Source organism: Danio aesculapii, chromosome 22 (genome assembly GCF_903798145.1).
Source record: "Danio aesculapii chromosome 22, fDanAes4.1, whole genome shotgun sequence".
NCBI lineage: Eukaryota > Metazoa > Chordata > Actinopteri > Cypriniformes > Danionidae > Danio > Danio aesculapii.
In genome coordinates this window covers 18413486-18431785 of record NC_079456.1, presented here as the reverse complement: position 1 = coordinate 18431785, position 18300 = coordinate 18413486, and the positions used below count along the sequence as shown (strand labels likewise).

The 18300-nt window shown below is 31.9% G+C and overlaps 1 protein-coding gene across 1 annotated transcript in view; it reads left to right on the top strand.

The window, feature by feature from the left end:
• Positions 1-5517: 5517 nt before the first annotated feature.
• Positions 5518-18300, top strand: part of si:ch73-63e15.2 (protein strawberry notch homolog 2) — a 90188-nt gene continuing 77405 nt past the window's right edge. Inside the window, exon 1 of the mRNA XM_056447403.1 lies at positions 5518-5671. The gene's annotated coding sequence lies outside the window, so the exon portion shown is untranslated. The remainder of the gene's footprint in view (positions 5672-18300) is intronic.

The following is an 18300-nucleotide window of genomic DNA, read 5'->3' as shown; positions in this document are numbered from 1 at the left end:
GATGTCTGTTTATCAGGTATAAGTCCACTCGTCCACAGCTGAAGATCTACAATATTAGCAATATTCAATTCAATATGTCGCTATTATACATCAGAAATTACTAGTCAGTAAATTTCGTATAGGTCTCTTGTGGTATAGTCTAAAATAAACATCTACTTACCAAGGACACTCTCTCCAAAAAGTCTGAGGCTCCTATGGGGGCCGCGATATTGCTCCAGAATAATCAAGGTGCTTTGGGGAGGAGAAACAGCTACATAATTTGATTTTGTCATACATTTACATAATCGTGTTTACTTTTGGTCTAATTTGTCAAATGCCTGCGTGCCAAAAAAGGAGAGCTCTGCCAATTAAGCTGTGGCAGGCTAAGAGGCTTTGTCTGGTTATGTGTCATTTTGTAAGCTAAAGAATGTGCTTGTGAACCAGCCTAAGAGGATTTTGTACATTATTTGATAGATTACTGGGTTAAAAATATTTTTAGAGGCACCATATTGTTATGTGGGACGTATGAATACTCTTATGAGCGAAATTTGTGGAGAACATTAATGATACGGTCAGCTTTAAGTATATTATAATGTACAATAATGCACTTTATATTAATGTATAGATGAAAGTTAAAATATGCGACATTTTTCTCTACAAACTGTGTAAATAACCTGAATAACTTAGATTTTCCATATATCCACCAGGTTGTGCTGTAAACAAAGAAAGGCACGTCTCGTTTCCTTTATTAGGAATTAAATTAATATGTTTGGCATTTTGCATAGTATTAATAGGTTAATAAATGAATAAATGTAACGTTATAGACAATTTTGAGGAATGTAAACTATAACGATGATCCTAATGTATTTCCTGTAATACATTTTTAATTTCCAAGTATCCAAAAAGGTTCAAATATTGCTAAATACTGTTATGGGAGACATAACTATTAAATTGCCTCTTGTTACAGTTATGAAATAGTTTGGCAGCAAGCAGGAAATGTTTATGGGCCAGTGACATTGCCACACTAAAATAGTCTATATAATGGTTCTGCAAGTTTTATAAAAGTAGGCCTAAATTTAAAAACTTAAGACATTTTATTAAAACTTAAGTTATTAATTCAAATTTGGTTATTTTATCTAAATAAATCTATAATTGATCGGATAGATTGGCTATAATTTTAAAAATATAAACTTTTTTAGTATACATTTTACTAAAATATAGACTATGAAATGAAACACTATAATATGAAATTAACTGTACCATTTTATCACACGGCCAAAAAAGTTGTTTTTTCCATTATATTTTTTATTAGGCTATACTAATTTTTAAATATTATCAAAGCAAGATATATTTACATGAGAAACCATTTGGTTAAATATACAGTATATCTTTGTATTTAAAATATGTTTTTCTGTTTTAAATCTTCATTAGATTAAAGGGATTGTTCACTCAAAAATGAAAATTATCTCATCCTTTACGAGCCATGTATGATTTTAAACCTTTATAAGTTGCTTTCTTCAGGTGAACAGAAAAGAAGATCCTTTGAAGAATGTTGGTTGCTGGCACCCAAGAACTTACTATGGAAGAACTTTAGAACTTTTATTTTTAGATAAACTATGCTTTTAATATGCATTGACTACTAAATGTTTTAGCATTTAGGCTAATAAATGCAGATACATTTGGTAGTGAATGCATATTAAAGGCACAGTTTAGGCTACATTGATATTTGGTTATTATTTTATTAGCCTTTTATTATTACAAACTAAAAAAAGTTTTAGTTCATTTATCTAAATAAATCTATATCTGATGTGATAGACTGTCTATAATTTAAATATACTTGTTTACATGAACTATGAAGTTAAATACAATATAAATGAAATAAAATTCTAAAATAACTGTATTCAGCTTTTGATCACACTACCACCCCCCCCCCCCCCCCCCCCCATCCCCCAAAAAAATAGTTTTCAGACATTTGTTTCATTATATTTTTCATAACTAATGTTTAAAGATGCTTAAAGCAATATACACTTTCACGGGAAGCAAATTAGTTAAAATGTATAGTGTATCTCTGTATTTGTAATAAGTTTTTCTGCTTTAAACCATATTAGATTAAAAGAAAAGCTCACCCAGAAATATAAATTACCAATCATTTACCCTCCACCTCTGGTTTTAAATCTTTATAAGTCCCTTTCTTCTCTTGAACACAAAGGAAGATACTTTGAAGAATGTTGGTTGCTGGCACCCAAGAACTTACTATGGAAATTAATATTTACCAGCTACCACCATTTTTCAAAATCTCTACTTTTGTGCATTGGAACAAGTGAAGGGTAAGTAATGGGTGGTAGAACATTCATTTTTGGATAAACTATGCTTTTAGCATTTATTAGCCTATTATTACAACAAAAAAAATACATTGCTCCTACATAATGTTTTATTAGCCTATTATTACAAAACAAAACAAAACAAAAAGTGTTGTAATAATAGGTTAATAAATGCTAATACATTTGGTAGTGAATGCATATTAAAAGCACAGTTTAGGCTACATTGAGGTTTTGTTATTATTTTATTAGCCTTTTATTATTACAAAACTAAAAAAAGTTTTAGTTCATTTATCTAAATAAATCTATATCTGATGTGATAGATTGGCTATAATTTAAATATACTTGTTTGCATGAACTATGAAATTAAATACAATATAAATTAAATAACTTTAATACTAAAATAACTGTATTCAGCTTTTGATCACACTACCCCCCCCCCCAATAGTTTTAAGACATTTGTTTCATTATATTTTTCATAACTAATGTTTAAAGATGCTTAAAGCAATATACACTTTCACAAGAAGCAAATTAGTTCAAATGTATAGTGTATCTCTGTATTTGTAATAAGTTTTTCTGCTTTAAACCATATTAGATTAAAAGAAAAGCTCACCCAGAAATATAAATGACCAATTATTTACTGTCCATGTGTGATTTTTAAAGCTTCATGAGTCGTTTTCTTCTGTTGAACACAATAGAGGATACTGGTTGCTGGCACCCAAGAAATTACTAGTGAAGTTAATAATTACCAGCTACCAGCATTTTTCAAAAGTGAAGTGGTGAAGGGTGAGTAAATAATGGTAGAACTCTTTTTTTTTTTGGTGGGGGGTGAACTGTCCCTTTAATGTGTTTTTACTACCAAATGTATTAGCCTATTATTACTAAACAAAATGAATACATTTCTCCCACATAATGCTTTATTAGCCTATTATTACAAACCAAAACAAAAAACGTTTTGTAATTATAGGCTAGTAAATGCTGATATATTTGGTAATGAATGCACATTAAAGGCAGGGCTACATTTGAGGGCCCTAGGCAATTCCAAGTATAGGGGGCCCTAGCATTGAAACTCAAATCACTCTCTTTCTCTGTAGATTAGTTTTGTTGTTGTTGTTGTTGTTGTTGTTGTTGTTGTTGTTGTTGTTGTTGTTGTTGTTGTTGTTGTTGTTGTTGTTGTAAATAAACTGCATGTTTAAAATATATTTCAAGTGGAACCTTTATCTTCTTAATGTAAAAATAAATACATTAAATCCACAAATAAAAAAACAAGTTCATAAACTAGCTATACAGTTAATTAGCCATATTTGTGATTAGATTTCAATATTTGTGCATTAATTTCTGTGACCTGAAACTGCTGTATTACCTTAATGTAAAATTCAATCAAATTTAATTCCCAATCAATCACACTAATCTTTTCGCCGTTTTTTCATATGAACTCAATAATTGCATTTTGTGAATCGGCGACCGTCACTGTTTACTGGGGAATTATCTTTTATTTGAGCAGGCCTTCTCTTAACAAGCCCAAAGTGCTCATCATCTGACAGGTGTTTTAAAGAGAAGGTTTAAAAGAAGTAACAACAGTAAAATCTTAATGGTTATAGACAGATTTTACAACATATGATATAAAAGAGCTATATCCTCCTCAGACCCCGCCCATTGACTTGTGTCCTCTGTAGTGGACATTGTGTTTTCATGAATTTTATTAGAATTTTTTTAGCTACTCTGTCAAGTCCTGTTGTACTGCTCAGAGGACATTCTGGGCTTTCTAGTGATATGTCATTTGATTGGCTGGCATGCTAGGAACCACTTCTTACACTGCATCCAAAATGGCTGACATATACAAAAGCACATTTTATGGGAAGGAGAGAGGCATGTAAAATTTTGCTTTTTAAATGTTTTTGTACTATTATTATTACATATATATTTGTTTAATAAAGTGTCAGGAACAATACATTTAGCTTTCAAAGCTATTAACTTGTTAGTTGAGGGAGACTCTGATTTAGAGTCTGACAATCAGACAATTAGAGAATTAGAGACAATTAGAGAATGACAATCAGTTTTAAATCACTTTTATGTTAAATTTGTTTTGGATTAACATCACTTTTTTGTTTTTGTTTTGTTGTTTTTTTTTGTTCTGCTCTCTTTCAGACTAAACTGTTTCAGGAATTTCAATACAAAAGGAAAAAATGGCTTTTGTTTTGTTTTTGTTACATTAATACTGGATTATTATCTCTTTACAGCCATATCCTGTACAGTTTTGTTGTCTGAGTGGCGGTCGTTTTGAACTAAAATGGTCCTGTGGTCCACTAGAGTGGACATGCTGTAAAATTAAAAATAAAAACAAAATTTAAGAACTCTGAATTGTAGAATTTTTTTTAACCCAGAGGATGTAGGAAATCACAGAAAAAAAAGAAAAAAAAATCTTCGGTTGTCAGGAGGATTTGATTAATATAGGCTTCCTGATTTTGGTCGGGGGCCCCCTAATTCCCCGAGGGCCTAAGCGGCTGCTCACCTCGCTTATTGTTTAAGTCCGCCCCTGATTAAAGGCACCGTTTAGGCTACATGATTAAGGTTTTGCACATTGCGCCTGCATAATGTTTTATTAATGTTTTATTAGCCTATTATTACAAATAAATAATTTTGTAATTATATGTTAGTAAATGATCATACATTTGGTAGTGAATGAACATTAAAAGGAACAGTTTAGGCTACACTGAGGTTTTGTAAAGTAAAATATGTAAGCTACTAAAAGATTTTTATTGCACGACTAAAAGGTCGCCTAAACCTTGGATGACCTCATAGATGGGATGACCTGTGCTAGCAAAGTCTTCATTGACGTAGCTTCGCATTGTTCACTAGGTGACGCAACAAACCAAGAAATTATTGAGAAATACCGAAACATTCGAAAACAATCTCAAATACACGTTAAACCTCCGTAAAGTGATTTCAGACATGTTCCATTAAAACTATTTCGCTATAAAAACCAAGATTCTTCTCCTATTATACTTTGTTTTCTTACAACAGAATGGATCACTTCATGTACAGCGCGAGTGAGACGCGACACAAACGCGACGCTATGACAATCCACCAATGACTTCACGCGGCAACGAGAACGTCGTATTTGATTGGTCACCGGGTGGTGACGTTTTACCTCTGCCAAACGCGTCGCGTTCAATACGCAACTTGACTTTGACGCGAGACCAGTCAGACGTGTCAGAAAAGTCAGCCGCGGAAGTATCGGCTTTCACTTCAACATGGCTTCAAGTGAGTATAGCTGAGATCAGAAGACCAGGAATACTCTCTTTTTACGAGTCCTAAGGCGTCAAACAAGGGAAAAGACGAGGGAAATATATTCAAGAGCCGCTTTTAGTCAAGTAAGTCAGTCTGAAGTCGTGTTCCTGTCAGTTTCTAGAGTTGTTTGTGTGCCGGTGTCTCTCAACCGTCTGGCGCATGCGCGGTGCGTCTGAGTAGCGCAGTATGTTAAGGCAGGTCGTATTGTCAGTTAACAAGACGTCCAATTATTATACCTTTAATTTCATTTTAAAGTGATATTTTATGTCATGAAGGTTTCAAAAAGGTATTATTTGAAATATCTTGTTAGTTTCAACGCAGAAAACTATAAACAAAGTCAAAAGTGGTCGAGGAAAGTTTTGTGAAAGACATAAAACTACTGTAACACGAAAAATTCGTCAAATACCACAGGTTGTAAACAAAAAAACACAGTTTTCTGTGTGTACATGTTAAATTGCAAGTCATAAGAGCAGATAATTTAATTTCAGTTTCTGTTTTCATTCCTATATTTGTTCTAGGTGACATTTCATGTCAGTATGTTGAGTGGATCTCTAATGAATTGTGTAAACATAATAATAATAATAATACATGTGTCAATCTAATTTAGTCTATGAACTAGGTTTATTAATAAGGGACGAGTGACAGTGTAAACACTTCAAGCTTGAGTTGGACTTGTCTGAACTCATACATTGCTGTAAAATATACCATCCTGTTGTTATTTAATTTGTTATCCAAGTGAGTTTTACAAAAAAAGAAAGAAAGAAAAATTCAGCACTGATAAATCAAGAGCTTATTGGGACTTATTGGGATCATTTTCCTGTAGATGTCTATGGGAAAGTCTTTCACTTTCAAATGACACAGATGTTATTAGGAATTACAGTATTTCCACAGAATTGCTTTGATGCAAACAGATACTTCCATGGAAAATGATGAAGTGGGAGGATGATTTTGCTGGACTGCAGTTCTTGACATAAAATCTAATGGAGAAGTAATAATGTTTAATCCTGTATTTATTCTGGTGATATCAGTCTCGTTGTTCAGATATGACAATGTACACAGTGGATTGTGTGGGTACAGAAGTCCTGCAAACTTCTCTCTTCTTTCATTGGCAGCAGAGGGTAGAAAGGCTCAATTGGAGGCTCTTGTTCTCCAAATGGGTGACGCAAGCTGACATCACTTAGTCTAGACAGCTACATAGAGGAAAACAAAGAGAGTTTGGCTGTGTTTCATTTTTGGAGTGAAAGAATATAACAATATATATAAAAGGCACAATCAAAAATGTATTCAAAATAGTGACTAAAACTGAAGCTGGAGAATTTGATCAGATTTGAGTGTATCTGGTGTTCAAAGGAATTTGGTTTATAAACAAGTTCAGTTGAATTGAAACTGAAACTATTTTGTATTTTTTGTTGATATTTTTAACGTTGATGCACCAGTTAAGCTAGGAGTTAAACTATACGTAAAAGCCTGATGTGAAATAATGTTATGCTTTTTAATATTTTTTTATTATAAAATGTATTGATTTGAAAATTTTATCGCAGGAAATGAGTTAATCACACTCAAAAAATGGCTTTTGTTGCTTGTTCAAACAACTTGTTTAACATAAGTGGAAATAACACCAACAACGTAATTGTTTTATGTTTAATTTTTTCTAAATTTGTAAAAACAATTAACTTAGTTAACTTAATCAATTTGCGTTCGGGCAACATGAAGGAATTGCGCGGAACCCAACTTTTTTTGCAGTGCATTTTAGCTTCTCGGTTAAATGTTTTAGCTGATAAAAAATTTAAAAATAAACTTTCCTTTTGACTTATAGACTTGAAAATGTTATCACAGTTGAGCTAATTTCTCATGTTAATATTTTGGGCAAACATTTTAGCTTTTAAAAGTAAAAAAAAAATAAATTTAAATATTCTTATTAAAACATAATAAATGTATTAGTTTTGCCTCTTTCTAAGCATTTTAGTTCATATAAATTATAATACTTTCTGAACAGTTTATTGAGTTGACAGTGCTATAGTGAGCAAATTATTCTTTTAGGCTTCTTCACAAAATCAAAATATGTTATAATTTTAAGATTTATTGATTTAAAATGTTGGTCGGAGTTTATTTTAATGCAGTCATGCTACTGTATTAATAAACCATTAACAAATAATTTTAGCTCAATAAATTAATTAGCGGCTTATTAATTGTTAATAATAAGGTAGTAGTTGTGTTTAGGGATTAGAGATGTAAAAGAAGATTAAACTTTAATAACAGTTAACATCTTAATAACAGGAAGGTAATAAACCAGTAGTAAATGGTGTTAATTGTTACTCAACGCGTTATCATTTTTTTAATCTGTTAGTAAATTATACATTTTAGCTTCTTTACAAACTTTCCCACAAATAATACACAAAAGAATCTCTTAAAATAAAATAATATTTGCATTTTTCTACTGATGTGGAACTGATGCACAGTTACTTCTGTATTTTATTGTTAGGTCATATTTCACATAAATTATTGCAGTAAGATTAGATGATTATCACATGAAATTGTTTTTTTAATGACAGTATGCGTCATTAAGCAAGACTGACAAATTTATTTCACAATAGATATATTTTTTTATAAGTTACTGCATTCTTATTGACATCTAAATTTGAACAGTAATCTTGTAAAAATAATAAAGACAAAAATAAATATTAAGTAATTACAGTTAATTAAAAAAATCTATAAGTATTTTAAATAATAACTATATAATAACAATAAATGGAATTAATTCAGTCAGAAATAGAACAAAATTAATATGCAATATGTTTTTTCAGAGCTTGTTGCATTCTTGTTGACATCTAAATTTGAACAGTGATCTTGTAAATAAAATAAAGACAAATAAATATTAAGTTATTGCAGTTAATAAAACAATCTATAAGCATTTTAAATTATAGCTATATTTACAAATAATTAAATTCAATCAGTCAGAAATAGAACAAAATTATTACGCAATAAATATGTTTTTTCATAACTTGTATTCTTATTGACATTTAAATTTGAATAGTAATTTTGCAAAAAAAATTTACACAAATAAATATTGAGTAATTGCAGTTAATAAAACATAAGCATCTATAAGAATTTTATATAACAAATAAATAATTACAATAAATGAAATTCATTCAGTGAGAAACAGAACAAAATCAATACGCAATAAATATAATTTTTTTATACGTTTTTGCTTTCTTATTGATATCTAAATTTAAACCGTGTTCTTGTACAACACAAATTAATTTTAAGTAATAACAGTTAATAAATAGATCTATAAGCATTAAAATAATACATATATAATTACAATAAATGAAATCAATACTGCCAGAAATAGAACAAATTTTTCATCAAATTGTGACAGTTTAATGAACTCGAGTTCATGATAGTGGTTATTTATTAGCCGTGTTTTTGTTAGTTTTGGCTCTGAATGATCTGTGTAATTTATCTCTGCTGTAGTTTGGCGTACAAAGCTCTGTTATCTGAAGCTTTCCAGAAGAGATTTAACTCTGCGATGCTCATATACATTCATTTATGTGAAAAAAACTGATTTTAATCGTTCTTAATTACAACTGTTATTGGCATATTGATGTTTATTTTTACCAATGGATGTTTTTTCCGTGTCTGGAAGTAATGGTTCATGTATTAAGTGTGAATTAGTGCCAGGAAGATGTTTCAGATTGGTACTGGTTCAAGTCCAGCAGGTTGGTTAAATAAACAGTGTGTGAGGATGTTTATTTCAGCCTTTGTTACAGTGTGATATTGGCTATAGCTTGATTACAGACAGTAGCTTGATTGTTGATTGTATTAGTCGGAATATAGCTAGTCTAATATAGCTTAAATTTATGTTTTTGTGTTTTATTATAATAAATGTAATAAAACAAATTTATTTATTTGACATTTTTTATTTTGTTTATTTTTGAAGTTTATTTTTTATTATTATTTTTATTATTATTATTACTTTTTGATTTAATTTTACGAACCTATTTTTATTAAGAATATTATAGGTGTAATAACTTGAGTGTTATATATGTATGGATTGTTATAATTTAGCGTTTATAATGATAATAATGATACCTTTTTGATCAGTGGTTATTTTATATTTGCTGATAATTTAATATTTAGCTATAGTGAATTAGTAGTATTATTATTATTATATGATAATTGATTTATTATTATTTATAAAATAGTATTTTATTACCCTTTCTAGTTTTTATTAAATAAGCTCTATTAATTAATTTTATAGTTGATTAGTTCATTTGGAATTCTATTGGATTCATGCTCTTTTTGTATTTTAATTATTATTATTAATTAAACTAATATTAACTAATATTAAACCTATTAGTTTTATATCTTATCTTTAAATATATATATATATATATATATATATATATATATATATATATATATATATATATATATATATATTATTCATTTTTTTTTTATTTTGTTTGTATTATTTTATTAAATATTTCATTTAAAATCACAAACCTTTAAGTGTAGTACTGATTGCAATAGCTTAATACTATTTTGAATTAAAAAATATTATTTATTTTAATTAATTGCATTTTCATTAATATATATTTTTTGACGTATATATTTTATTATTTTATAATTTCCCATTTTCCAAGCCAATATTACTCTTTGACAATATTAATGGCTGTTGTTTTATTCTGTTATTTTAAATTTTTTTAAATAAATGAACTTTAATTTATTATAAAACTTTTTGTATATTTTAATTACTTGCATTTTATCTTTAGATTTTATTCTAGATGTATTAATGTAATATTACCTTTTTATCCAATATTTTATTTAATATTTAATTTTAACTTAAAGGTTGTTTTTTACTAATAAAGTTGTATTTATTATTTAACTTTCCTATAGCCTTACAGTTTGAATGTGTTCTTACTGTGGAACACAGTTGTCTTCCTCCAGCAGCCGCTGATTGTGCTCATGGAATGTGCATTCAAGGAATGTCTCACTCTGATAGCGAATTTCAGAGCATGTACATCATGGCAGAACGTCTTCGTCAGTCTTCAATTGTAACATCTTATTAACGTAATTCCTGTGAATTGGCATCTTGGGTCCGGAAGAGCACGGTGACCTACCAGATCTGATAGGGAAACATAGACCGACACAGAATTTATGAGAGAAAAATGTCATTGTTTGTCAGTGCAAAGGGTTTTCATTGAGAAAGCTTTAAGAGAATTCAAAATCTCATAGTGGTTTTTCCACCCCCAGTTTTCCCATAACTGGCCGTTCAACCACATTCTCTATGTTGAAACTGTTGTTTTCATGCATAACATCACTTCTACAATAATATTGCCATCTTTGATAAATATGAGAAAAACAAAGGCTGGGAAATAATTAAAAAAATGTCTTTATTGTTTAATGTTTTTTCTTGAAATCCTTGTGGTGATACGTAGGTGATGTTGGTTTGTACACTGTAAAAACATATCTGTCAATTAACAGTTTTTTGTGATTCACACATGTTTTCTGTTTATTTATGGCTGTGAATTGCATTGTGGGATGTGGATTTCTACTTTGTCAACTTGTAATGTTGAAAATTCAACTGTACAGTTTAATGAAGAGACTTTTATTGACATTTTAGTTCTTTTAAATAATATTTATTCATTCATTTTATTTTCGGCTTAGTCCCTTTATTAATCAGGGGTCTTCACAGCGGAATGAACTGCCAACTTATTCAGCAGATGCTTTATGCAGCGGATGCTCTTCCAGCCACAACCCAACACTGGGAATTTAAATAATATAGTGTATAAGAAATAATATAAAGATAAATAATGTACTCGCTGCTTATTACAAGGTTTTTGCAGCGTAATATACAATTCAATTCAATTCACCTTTATTTGTATAGCGCTTTTACAATGTAGATTGTGTCAAAGCAGCTTCATATAAAAGATCATGGTGAATTGAAACAGTGTAGTTCAGTTTTTTATTGTCTGGATTGGTGTTCAATATACAACACCAATCCAGACAATACATCACTTTAAACTAATAAAAATGTTAATAAAAGTCTCTATTTCAAACTTTTAAAGGTTAAACGTTCCCTGTAAAAAAATGCAGTTCCACACAATTCTTTCATGTTGTCTCAACACAAAGCGATCTAGTTAACGTAATTGTTTTTTACGAATTTAAGTTGACTGAACCTAAAACAATTAAGTTATCCTACAAAAACTATCAAAAATTGTGTTGATTCAGCTCGTGTTGTTGGAAGAAAGATCAAGATCCCATAATGCAATTTAAAAGCATGAATAAATGGGGGAAAATAAAATCATGAAACACAAAATATAGAAAACTGCTGATTTACAGATATTTATCATGAAACACAAAATACGGAAAACTGCTAGTTTACAGATATTTTTAAAGTGTAGTTTTGTACACTTTCTAACCCAACAGAGCCAAAAGTCTGTTTAGTTTTACTCTTGTGTTTAAGGACTGAGTGAGTTTAGCCTTTGTGTTTCCTCATGTTTACACCCTTGTTAAACTGGAGTTCATGGTTTCAGAATTTCCTGTTCCTCATCACCCATTGCACAGTATAAGTGGAAATGTATACTTCAAACATCTTTAGTCTCTAAGAATTCATATGGGGTGCCAATTGACTGTAGTTGAGGCATTCTGATTAAAGATTAGAAAGTCAAACAAAAATGTTAAATATATATCTATAACATTATTCATTTTTTAGTCCAAAATTTAAACAATATACAGTTAAAGTCAAAATTATTAACCCTCCTTTGATTTTCTTTTCATTTTCAAATATTTCCCAAATGATGTTTAACAGAGCAAGAAATGTAATGTCTGATAATATTTTTTCTTCTAGAAAAAGTCATTTGTTTTATTTCAGCTAGAATAAAATCAGTTTTAAGGTCAATATTATTAGCCGCCTTAAGCAATATTTTTTTTTCAATTGTCTACAGAACAAACCACTGTTATACAATGACTTGCCCAATTAACATAGTTAAGCCTTTAAATTGCACTTTAAAAATATCTTGTCAAATTTGATGTACTGTCATCCTGGCAAAGATAAAAGAAATCAGTTGTTGGAAAAATCTTCTTTCCGTTCAACAGAAATTGGGGCAAAATATATACAGGGGGCTAAAAATTCAGGAGGGCCAATAATTCTGACTTCAACTGTACGTTTTGTCAAGTTTTTTCACGTTACTACAGAGCACTGTACTTTGAAAGCATGAAGTCAGTGGTGTTTTTTTACTCTTTGTCTTGATTAGAGCTCCTATGGACTCTTTGTACAGTCGGTGTAATGTTATGTATTGCTTTTGTCGTTTGGATGCAAATGACAGCTCTTCTCAGTTTTAATGGCGCTTCAGGAACCCATGCAGGGCTTGTTTTGCCGGATACAGGCTTCGCTGTGTCATATCGTCAAATCAGCAGCAGTGTGGTTTAAAGTTGGTTTCGTGACCCGGGCAACAGATGAAGGCCTGAGTAGCTCATATTGGGGAATTGAAATGAAATGACGCTGTAAATCTGGGTCAGAAGAGGTGGCAACTGACTGTAAGAAAGCGGACAGACCAGTTAAAGAATATAAAATTATTTGCAGATGAACAAGAAGTTGCTGATTTGCTCTCAAATGTTTACCACTTTGACTTGGTTTTTACGTCTGGTGGCTTTCTGGGACTCATAAATTCATATGAGTAATCTGCAAGTGTGCAAACCACGCTTTCTCTGCAACAAGTTCAGATAAATTATGCTGCATTCATTCAATTTTGCACCCACTTAGGAATGATAATTATGTTTTGAGAATGTTTTTTGTATGATATGCAAATGTTCATCATTTCTCAGGTTTTTTTACTCTTAATAATCTTTAAAGATTTTTTTTGTTTTGTTTTGGGAATAATCTCTTTTTTAAAGGGTCACAAAACACCAAAATAAATTTTTTGAGATGTTGACAGTCGTATATGTGTCCAACGTTGCTAAACACTATTAGGACACATATATTTCACAAAAAAATGCAAAAAAAAAGGTTTTCGTTCTTCCGGTTTGAAAAGATATTTTGAAGCTATGTCTCGGCCATAGATCCTTGTGTAAATTCCAGCGTGGAGACTAGATGTCTGTACCGGCGGGTACAACGTGACGTTTTTGAGCTTTCAGCATTAATTCATGTGAAAGACTTGGTTCGAACCAATAAGTGCGCTCTATTGTGAATGAGGTGCAACTTCATTAATATGCATGATAGCTTTGAAGACTGTTTTTACCTGTGACAGTGATCAGATGGCAGAGAGACGCCACGTTGTGTTGCCAACCGTAATTAAAACAAGTGGAAGAAGAAGAATTGTTTGGAGACATGGGTCGTCAGTGTTGTGTTTATAAATGTGCTGCAATGAAGGTTTTGTTTCCACTTCCCCGCTATTAGAATGCAGCTAAACTCACGTGTGGATTACAGTGGTCTGCTAACATGCAACAAAAATATTTTTGTTAGGAACATTTTTTACCCGAGAGCTTTTCGCATCTTGAAATGGTGAAATCCGGATTTGCCTCTCGTCCTCTTTTTAAAAAAGATGCAGCTTCAGTTGGTGTTGATCGTCCTGTCTCTATGGATTTGGTAAGTGTGTGATCAATGTTCTTTTTTTTTATATTTATTTTTGGCCTTTATTAGATAGGACAGCAGTTAGACAGGAAGCGAAGTGGGTGAGAGAGAGAGAGAGAGGGGGTAGGGTCGGGAATTTTCCTCGAGCCGGGATTCGAACTCGGGACGCCCTGAAGTGCTACGGCACCATATGTCGGCATGCTAACCACTAGGCTATTGCTCCGACGTGATCAATGTTCTTTGTTTATGTTCTGTTTTACTTCGTGTCATCAGCAGTACTCTTTCATTTTTTTTTAAGACAGACCTTATTCAAAATAATATGGACTGAAAGACCCATTGTAAATGCTGCTTTCCGAATGTAAACATGTAAACACCTTAATCAAACTATTACTGTTGTGTAGGATTTTTGCCGCATTTATGTGACAGGATAGTCTATACACACACGGCTGTGTTTCTACTGAGAAATGCAGAGGGTTTTTTCTCACATATGGAATGCGGTATTGAATGTCGGTATTGGTGTCGAATTATGTGCTATAACATGTATAACGTGGTCATAAAAGGAACAGTTAGTCACTGTCACTGTCAATTCCCCTGCGTCTGTGTTGTATTGCTTCTGTAAAAAATCAGCAAGAACATGTAACCCTTCCCTCTTTCGCCACTCAAAACTCCCACCTAAACAACGCTGGACTCACTCACTTTCCTAGCTTTTTTCGTACTAGAGATGTGAAAACAACCTGCTAAGACAGGGGGGGTTCATGGCCCTTTAATTCTATTGTCCTCCAAATGCTTATCAGAGATAAGATTTTCTTTCTTTAGTCCTCTTAACTGTAAAAAAAGTTCCTTGGGTAATGCATTCATATTTTTCTGACCTCTTAAAAAACGTATTTTTGGTTGAGCAGTTGTCCTCCAATCATTGATCTTTTACCTTTTACTAAGTCTAGAGTGGGACATTTCAACTACAATAATGTTGGAAGATTTACTACTAGACCATAGGTTGTGGAATTAGCTTTTATTTCTAGCGCCCCATTTAGTCTTATTTTAAGTCATTTAATATTTATCTTAACATCGCCGAGGTGTTGAACTAAATGTATCACTGAGTCTTTGGAAAAAAGATCTCATAAAGCCACCAGTTGCGCAGATCCCTTTTAGCACGCTCCAGCTTTGAATAGCCACCATTGATCTCAGGCTCTGAATGACATCGGTAAACCTCTCTTCTTCAGTGAAATGAAAGCCCGGAATGACTCACAGTGCGGATGCTTGATAATAGTAAATGTCCCACCCAGATGTCCAATATTGCCTGTAATTGTGATCGCACAATGCAATAGGCTGGGTAGAATTATAGAATAACGCTATAAGCAGTGTATTTTTCAACTGAATGAGTCATTTTTGAGCGTTATTTCTGCTATGGTTACTATTTGCCTCCAGTTGTTTGGATGATTCACAGAAATCTGGAACAATCTGTAACATACCAGCCGTCCTGTTAAGTGGTTCGTTCAGTTTCACTTTTAATTTCTCTTTTAATTTCTTTAATGTGTGCACTTGAATTCTGTCTGGTTTAAAATCAACCCTGAATTGGTAATTGTGTCAGGATTGGCTAGAATCTCATACATCAGTTTAAATGGGGGTGCTCAAATGATCAGATCGATGTTATTAATTATTATGTCAAATACATCATTAAATGTCTACCAATTTAAATGTGATGCCAGTACTCGCAGATTAACTTTTTCCCCTCTCTGAATCAATGTGTCTGGCTTTGCCATTGCAAACACGTTTGGCCGCACTTAGCATGCTTAGTTTGTTTCTCTAATTGCATTAGCTTCGACTGTTTCCAAACAAGTGTCAGCATGATTTTCTTGTATCTCCCGGGATCGTCTGCTCCGAGTTCACCAGCTCGGCTTTCCCAGCCAGTCATGTGAAACCCTCTGGATACCTCACACTTGTTTGGCTCTTCCTAGCGTAGTGACCCGACAAGACCTTTACCCAGAGATGAAGGACTGAGATAGATTAAGAGCAAATGAGGACACAGCTATACTCCCCAGTTTTGGAATCGGACCATAAAAAGCAAACAGATTGTGGCTAACAGTCATCACGCTCTTCAAATCAATGTTAAATCTCACTTATATATATATTTTTTTAAATGAATGAGTTCCTCTATTCCAGATAATTCCAATGATCATGATGTGAGGAGAAAATACTGAAGAGTCAAAAACTGCCACTTTACTACTTAAAAGACACATTTAATTGGACAACGTTTCAACTTACATGAACTTCATCAGGTCAACTGCCTTCAAGAATCCCCTAGATGTGCACACATTGATGTTTTTCTTGAGAAAACATTGAGCCAAAAACATTAAGGAACCCAAAAGTCTGTGAGCCCTCAGTGTTATGGGCTCGCAGGTTAGTGTTTTTTTGCCTGAAATTTTAGTTATTTTAGCTCAGAATGCTTTGGAAGCCAAATGTAACTATGGAAAAATAGTTAATAAATGGAACTAGAATGTAATGTTCCTTGATGAATTTTGATCTTGGCTTGAGAAAGCCAATGAAACTAATAAAATAAACTAACAAATAAAAAAAAAACTAACAAATAAAATGAAATGGCAACGCTCGTGTACATGTTTGAACAAATGCTAATACTTAATAGCCATTTCTAGCATATGTTATTGCACTTAGATAATCAGTAATAGCATGTAGCTAATCGTTATTAGCACTTGGGTTATCATTGTTACCATGCATAGTACACAGTAGGCATGGGCTGGTATAAGATTCTGATAACCTTGGATAAAATATAATATTTTCATGGTTTCACGGTATTGTTATTACTGCTCTAAAATATATTCTTTTTAAATGTCTGGGTAAAAAAAAAAACACAGTATATTTTATTTTGAGAAACATTTCTAATATTTTGGAACAGTAAACATGTCAGGCTAAATAAATTATTGACTTCTGCTGTCTTCATTGGTTTCAGTTTTTTGCAATTTAAAATGGCATCTTTTCTGCTAGAGAAACTGTTGTTCAAAAAAACAAACAAAAAAGTAAATAAAAAAATCGTACACATACCTAAGGAATGGTGTTGCAGAAAATTTTGATGGTTTTAAAACCTTGACTTTTTCAAACAGCTGTATACCTTGAAAACGGTTATCTTCCCATGCCTAGTACACAAGAAGTCTCATTTGCTAGCATGAATCAAATGAGCCAATAACCAGGTCCATACGATGTTATGATGTAGAGATATTGCTGTTTTTAAATGGTTGCTAGGTCATCCTGTTTTATTGCCATGGGGACAATTGACAGCTTAGTGATGATACATCAAATCTTCTTGCCACTATTAGTGATATATGTCAACTTTAATGTCTCTATGACGGTCTCCATGACAGTCAAAAACTGGACCTGGATATTATGTATAAATGATATGGCGAAAAATAATGCTTAAAAATAATTTATTGGAAAACTATAAGTGTGATAAACCTGAAAAGATATAGCAGAACCCTGCTTTTGGCCAAATTTGGAACTTGTATAATTTTTTATCTGCCCGGGTTATTGAAATGGAATATTTAAAAATGTTTTATTTAAAAACGACACGTCTGATTGGCATGAAGAGATATAGCAACAATCTTGAATACAGAAGGCACATTTTGACCAAATTTGGCCTTATAGCATGAACAGCCTAGGAGGAGATACGTTTGTTTTCGAGGACAGAGTAGTCTAATAGTATGTTGGCTTTCTCAAGCCAACATAATTATTCTCTTTCTTTCTTGCATAAATTCTCCCATCTGGTCTCCACAAGTGATTAATTTTTTGTCCTATTTTTGGGGATTTCCACCTAAAAGGGAGTTCATAGGTTTTTTGCTTTGTTCTGAAAGAGGAATCACTTTCGGCTCACTTTCACACAGATTTCAGCATTGCTAAATGGACCAACATTTGCTAATACATGTCATGTGGAAAGGCTATAAATCAACGTTGTGCCTAAACATTGTGGGTAGGCATGGGACGATAACCGGTTTTAAGGTTTACATGGTTTGGAAAAGTCAATGTTTTAAAACCACCAAAATTAGTTATACTGTTCCTAAGGTGTATATATACTTTACTTTTACGTGTTTTTATTTTATTTTGAGTTTTTTAGGACAACAGTATCTCCAG